Source organism: Sciurus vulgaris (genome assembly GCF_902686455.1).
Source record: "Sciurus vulgaris genome assembly, chromosome: 6".
Classification (NCBI taxonomy): domain Eukaryota; kingdom Metazoa; phylum Chordata; class Mammalia; order Rodentia; family Sciuridae; genus Sciurus; species Sciurus vulgaris.
Window position 1 is genome coordinate 14104694 of NC_136466.1, and position 7363 is coordinate 14112056.

The window sequence follows — 7363 nt, forward strand, 5'->3', positions numbered from 1 at the left end:
TCAAATGTGAATTAAATTTGAACAACAGCCTTTCAAATGCAAATCCTTCGGAAGAGATGTCATTGATATATAACCTCTAAAAACCTTTCAAAGGAAATAAAATGGATAAATGTGATAATTAAGATCTCTATTTATAGGGAAATGATCAGATCACATTTGTTCTGAAATGTTTTTGTACCTGCAACATGGAGGGCAGATACATAAAATAAGGATCGATTTTGAAATTTGCAGGTTGGAGGTGAAAATGGAATGATAGCTTGTCTGACAGAGGTGAGGATGTTCCTCTGGTATGCTAAGACCCATTATTATGCACCCATAATTGCCGGGGCCTTCACTGACCTCTATTCACTCTTGAATTCTGAATTCCAGCCCCCCTGCAACGCCCTCCTTTTCTACATGCAAAGTGTCAGCTACTCTGCTCTCTGCACCAGAGTCCTGCCAAAAAGGAGAAGCCAAGTGGACTTCTAGAGGGTGCAAGAAGAAATCTTGTGTTACTCTGAGTTTATTGTAGACACAGAGGTCTGGGCCAAAGGTCTACTGGGGAGCATCTCAGAACTTACATTTACAAACCCTCAAGGGAGGCAGGGATGGGCAGCAAACAAGACAGCATTCTCCTTTCTGAATCCTCAGTTGATCCTTAAACAAAGAAGGGGTCAGTTTGATGTTGTGGTGGCTCTTTATAGGTGTCATAATCTGACACCTATGTCTGTATGTAGGAGGGGCAGGGGTGCAGAAGTTTGCGTGTGTTTGCTGTGTCTGCCAGTCTTAGGTAACAACTGCCCCTGAAAGGTCGTTCTTGGATGGAGTGGGATCTCTGAGGTCAAGGGTATCTCCAGTGAGACACTGCTATGGCTTAGATGTGGTGTCCCCCAACTCATGTGTGAGACAAGAAAGCTGGAGGAGAAATTATTGGGTTATATCCTTAACTTAATTAGTGAATTTATCCCTGATGGGATTAACTGAGTGGTAACTGGAAGCAGGTGGGGTGTGGATGAAGGAAGTGATTAATTAGGGGTGTGGCTATGGGAGATTGTATCTGGAGAGGGGAGTCTCTCTCTCTCTCTCTCTCTCTCTCTGCATCCTGATCACCATGTGAGCTGTTTCCCTCTGCCATACTCTTTGGCCATGATGTACTGCTTCACCTCAAGCCCTGAGAAAAATGGAGCTGGCCTTCTACGGTCTGAGACCTCTGAAACCATAAGCCTCCAAATAAACTTTTGCTCCTCTACAATTGTTCTGGTCAGATCTTTTAGTTAGTGATGAAAAAGCTGATTAAAACAGACATGCAGCTATGAGACCTTAGCACATGCACAGTCCCAGCAGCCAGGGAATAGGGGAGAGGCCCCAGGTGGAGTACAACACTGTCCAGTTCACTTGCATATAGGATGGAATTTAAGGACATGCCATCCCTCAGGAATCCCCCTTTACCAGTTTGACATATTACTTCTGTTGTATTAATACATTATTCTCACTGAAAGGTCTTTACCTCAGAAAACACATGAAGTCTTCCCTAAAATTTAAGCCAGAATATGAATTACTTTATCATATCCATTTCAATGACAAGGTGAAATTCAGTCATAAGGCTGAGACTATTATGGGTGAATAAGGAGGAAAGCCAGGACATGGTGAAAGAAATCTCTGGTTGAGAAGCCCGGCTGGTCATCATAGAGGAGAAAGGTGCCAGCCCTCTAAAAGAGCCAATCATGACTAGAGGATGCTGAAGCAGAGCAGAAACTCAAGCTTCTCATATCTGTCCTTGGCCAGTGCTACTCTTAGAGGGAATGGGAATGAGGCGCAGGTTTGTAACAGGAGTAATCAGACTTCCCTTTATAACAGGGCGTTTCTAGCATCACTCTTTCCAAGCTTCCACACTAGTGGAAAAGTCTGGAAACACATGGAAGATAATAAGTATGCTGTGGGGGACGATGTCATTACATGAGATTGCGATTGTACTGGGATTCCATGGTTTGTTTTTAATCTCAACCAACCATTCGTCTTTAAGGACTTCTTGTGTTTCATTTTTTGACCAGACTTATTTTTAATGTTGTCTTCACCATGTATGTTTCTAGTCTTGTTTTTTGTGTTTAGTAACTAAATTTGGGGGAAATGCCTGTGGGGTCTATACGACATTTTCTTTGTCAACTGGTGGAACCTGTCTATATAGCTGATGGCCATTTTTCTGGCGACGTTTGTTAGTGAATTGGCCAAACATTCTGTGCTCTTGTGAGATTTCTTTTAGCAGGTTCTTTACGTTCAGGAGGTTCAGAGGGTTTACAAAACCATCTGAACTCTTAGGATTTTATTTGAACCAAAACCCAAACTTTGAACCTTTTATGGTTTTGCACATCACAAGTATATGTGTCTCCTGCCTTGATATTATTCCCACCGGTCCCCTCCTGACTCTTTGTCCCTTGAATAAAACTGAACAGTTAGTTGGAGATCAAAACTCGATCCAAGGGTCACCTCCAATTGATGACCTTCTCTCTACAACAACCACTTTAATTAAAGAGCATGTCTATAGCAACCACTTTTCCATGGGCCCTTGGATGTATTCTCAAGACAGATTTTGCTGTTATACAGTGGCTGCATCCCCTTGCTCTGAAGAGTAGCAAGTCCCAGCAGATCACAGATCTTAACCCCATGACAGGCCAACCTATTTATGCTGGCTGCTAATAATGACTTATGTTTATAATGGCACTATTCATCCCAGAAGCTCGCTCGCAGCACTCCACTGACCACATACGTGCTCTTTATTCGGGCATGTGTCTATATACACCCACATACCGCAACTGCACAAAGACCTTGAATGCTGTGGCTTTAATCAGCCCTGTCTTCCTTTTGCTGAGCTCAGGGCCTGATCTCTGGGATTAGGAGAACCAGTGCACCCTCCTCTTTATCACTAGGGGGAGAAAACCAGAATCGAACAATTGGGAGTTCAGCTTCCTATTCACTGTGCTGCTTATTAGGGTCTGTGTACATCAGCCGTGATGCTGCAAAGCAAGTTGAGAAAGACCTTGTGCAATACATATTTAATAGTGGGAACTCTCCTCCCATTTTATCTCTTCCCCTTCTCTCCTTCCATTTAATGAACCAATTATTCTGACAAGGAGGAGAAAGCTCCTTTCCTGGCTCCCTCTCACTTTGAGCCTTTATTCCCTGCTTCTCTAAAGTGCTGCCTAATTTGGCATAAGACCCTATTGTAGGTTATTTTTACATTCACCAAGAATTGTGTAAAATTGTTTCAGCACTTTGGAAATTTTTCTTTTAAAGCAAGAGATATTATTTTATCCCCATGTGAATGACAGATAAGATGTGATGGTAAGAAAATGTCCAAACTTGCATGCACTCAATTGCATTCATTTTATTTAATAATATTACAGTTTGTTTTCTAGAACAGATCAAACATAAAGGAAAAACACGTAGACTACATATTAATGGATCTCCACTTCTGTTTTTGCTGGAATGCTTACAGTGCAGCAACTCTAGTTTTCCCATTGAAGACCTCATAGCTATTCATTATTCATGATGAAGCACAATAGAATTTTATTAATTTGCACATTTACTTTATTTACATGCACAAAAATATGCAGAAGTACTATGGATAACCAAATGCTATGAGGATAAAAATGGAAGCAGTTTTCAATACTAATACTACTACTATTTATCTTAAGACATTTATTTGTTCTCTACTGGGAAGACATCTATCCTCCATGGTGCAATATGAATGAGATGATACTATTTTTCATATATATATATTTTTATATATTTCATATATATATATTTATATATTTCATATATATTTTTTCATATATATATGTTTGGTTTCTTTCTATAAACAAACAGTTCTGAGGGGAACTGTTGTAACATCCTTAAAGAGAAGACCTAAGACTAGTTCAATTTTTAATCAATATAGAGTACCAGGCACTCTGATAGAAAATAGTTTTAAGAAAATGAACAAAAAACATCATCTTCCCTTGGGAAACTTCTGGACCCATAATGAAAGATTTTACGAACACACAAATGTCATTAGGACACTTGCTATTTCTGCAGTCTCAATTTTTTTTTTTTTTTTTTTTTTTTTTTTTTTGTGGTAATAACACATGGATTTTCTTCCAAGAATTCACTGGCTCTTCCAATGTCCATCTAGATAGTTTGGGAGGAAATGACTCTATGCACTTGTGCCAAAAATCAGCATGTGTCCTGGCCAATAGAGTCACAGAACAGAATGGCACAGAGAATGATGAAGCTTCTTAATAACCAATCAGAATGCTTCCTGGGATTTTTTCCTATAGCTTGCCAAGTCTCTTCAGCTGATGGAACATAAAGGAGAAATTCTTGGTGCTCACGTTTGGAAATTAAACCACTCTGGAGATAAAAGAGTCCAGAGTTGGAGAGAAACCTAGGAATATCTCTTGAACATGTCATTCTAGATAATTAAAGTCAGAAATTCTGCAGGTTTTGCTAGTTAGGGAAGCCAACATCAAACAAAACACAAGTATACATAAAAGTATGTGGAGATGTTTGGATTGGTACTCATGAAACACAAACAACAATTCAAGTACATGAGCCCAAATTGAAGGCAGAAACATTTTTCTGGAAGAGGTTTTAGCTGAAATGATCATAACCCACAGAAAGGACAAGTGAAGGTGTTTGGTTCATTTGTGTCTAGAAGTCGGAGATTTAAAAAATTCAAAGAACCAATTTTCTCATGAGCTTACATTTAAACAAAAGATTACAGAATTTTTTTGTTGGAAAATAAGTATGTTTCTGTTTTTCCACCTGCTTCTTATTCTCTGAGTCTTAGTCACATAGTAACCTTCTCTGTAAGAGCTTGGTGGGCCCAGAGCTACTCAATTACCTTTATAGGAATAAGAACAACTTTCTGAATTCCTTCTGTGGCTCCAGCAGCCAGAACTGATAGCCTATCCAAGAAAGTAAGTAAAACTTTTCTCTGAAAAGCAATTGTGCCAATTGACTATATTTAAATGTCAAGATAATAAAATATGTTGTGAATTAATGCTTCGGGGCAGCATATGGACTCAATGACATTTCATGATCCCTTCTATTTCTATGATCCTTTGAGTCTATAAGGCTGTCTTCTTTCTCTCTGATATTTTCATCTAATTTAACTACTAAGTTCTGAATTTAGGTAAGCAATTCATTCTCTAAATTGGAGGAACCTGGTGTTCTCGCAATGTAGTCTCTTCCTGTGGCATGGGCTGTTCTATCTTTTCAGAAATATGATATGAGGAATAAAATTGTAAGGGATAGTCAGTCCTTGATGTGGACTTCTCTCATATTCTACTGCATATCTTCTTGACCCCATCTTGCTCCATAGTGGCCAGTTCTAAGCACCCTGTGTCCAGTGTAAGAGGACTTTGCTCTGAGCTCACATTGGTATCCATGTTGTTTGGGGGCTTCTTCTTTGCAAAGTGTGGAGTCTGAGGGCACTGTCTCATTGTCTTTTTTTTTTTTTTCATGCAAGAGATTTTATTAAGCAGACAAGCAGAGTGTCTGCTGCAGAGTGAGAGGGAGCGAAAATGAGAGGGAGAGAGAGAGCGAGAAAGAGAGAGAGAGGGAGAGAAAGGATGGTGGAGGAGCCATTCTAAGAAGTGGAATTTCGTAGGCTAATAACAATTGGACCAATGACTGACTGGGAGGTTCGCAGACTAACGATCTGGGTAGTAAAATGGGGGTCTGCTGAATACTTGCAACAGCAAAATGGCAGATCTGATGCCAACATTCCTCCCTTTTGTTTTTATAGATACTGGGGGTGGAATGATGGTCTTTCTTCTGTAGCTTCTTCCTTCTAGTTAGGGGTGAAGAGTCTCATTCCTATAGAAAAAGGGAATTAGGGAGGGCTTTGGGTGGGAGCAGAGTTTTTGGAGCCAGAGGTGTCAATAGTGAGTTGCAGGACTCGGCTTTGGGTGTCAAGGGCTGGTAGTCTTGAAGGAGAAGTGGTTGATTGGCCAATTGGTTGGTGAACTTGTGTGTGTCCACTAGCTCTGGAACTTGTGTATCTGATCTTGTAGGAACTTCTGTAGGCAATTTAGCAGGCATGGTCCTGTTTAGGAAGATCTGTAGACCTTAAAATGACCAAAAATTTCTGACTCTGGCAGTTTCTCTTGATGGTTACCAGGCACTCCTGCATAGGAATCTCTTTGGTAGCCTCCAATCTGTCTTATTCTTGGGGCTAACACAAGTGTACATCCTAAGTTACATTTAACTATTGTTTCTTCTTTTACATGCCCAGGAATGGCTATGTTTTAGTTTTAGCTGTTTTGCTAGGTGTTCAAGAGCAAGCTGGTCAAATTGACCTTGTTCCTATCTGGTGTTAAGAGTCAGCTGAGTTCCCACAGGGGTCACTCATGGGGAACTTGAGAGCAGCTTCTTAGCTCCTTTAGAACCATCAGGTAGGGTCTCCTTGATGAGGTGGCTTCCCTTGGAAGCATCAGTAATATCTCCCTTTTCCAATGACCCTCCTCTGCAGCAGGTGCACTGATTGGCCTCTCATCCTCTAGTGGTCTCATTAATCTCCCTGATTGGAAGGTCTTGTGGCTCAGAAAACATAAAGGAGATAAAGGTTTGTAGACAAAAGCACCCATCTTGCCCCAGGTTAATATTTCTGGGAGGCATTTCTCAGGGCTCTGCAGAAAGCCAACAAGAATGTGAAATTCTATCTTCATGGATATGAAGCTTGGTGGTCAGTTTGATGATCACCCTAGTGCTGTTGATGTTGTTGTCTTTGTTGTTATTTTTTATTTTGTTTGGTTCTTCTGTGTTCTTCCACCTTGTCTATCACTCCTTTGTTCTTCCAAATAACCTTCCTACATATAAACTTTTGCTTTGTTTTCTGCCTTGGAAGGCAGGGAGAACACAGGCTAAAGAGTATTACCAGTAATTTTTTTTTCTTTAGAAATCATATCAATATCCTGATGTTCTGATATCCAGTTTTCAAATGACAACATTCTTATAAGTACTCTGTCCTCCTGTGATTAAAACTAAACAAAAGAGGTAAAAAATCATAGAAGAAATATGTGTATTTGAAGCACTATTTGAAAAGCAAGAAGACCCACCACAGTTTAAAAACTGTATTTATTGGCATTATAGTCTTGGTTCAAACTAAAAACCCTACAAGAATTATTCTCAACACTCTATCGCAGTGAAATTCATTTCACAAAGAACTTAAAATCCATAGAATCTGAGGAGCTATATCCATAATATTTAGCACTTGCATAACTCTTTGAATGATGACTTTCATCTCTCTTTAAACCCCTCCAGTGACCTGGTGATTACTGGTAGGTTCTCCAATGTAAGAATATGGAGGAACACATAAGAGAGCATCATTTACTGAAATAACTTT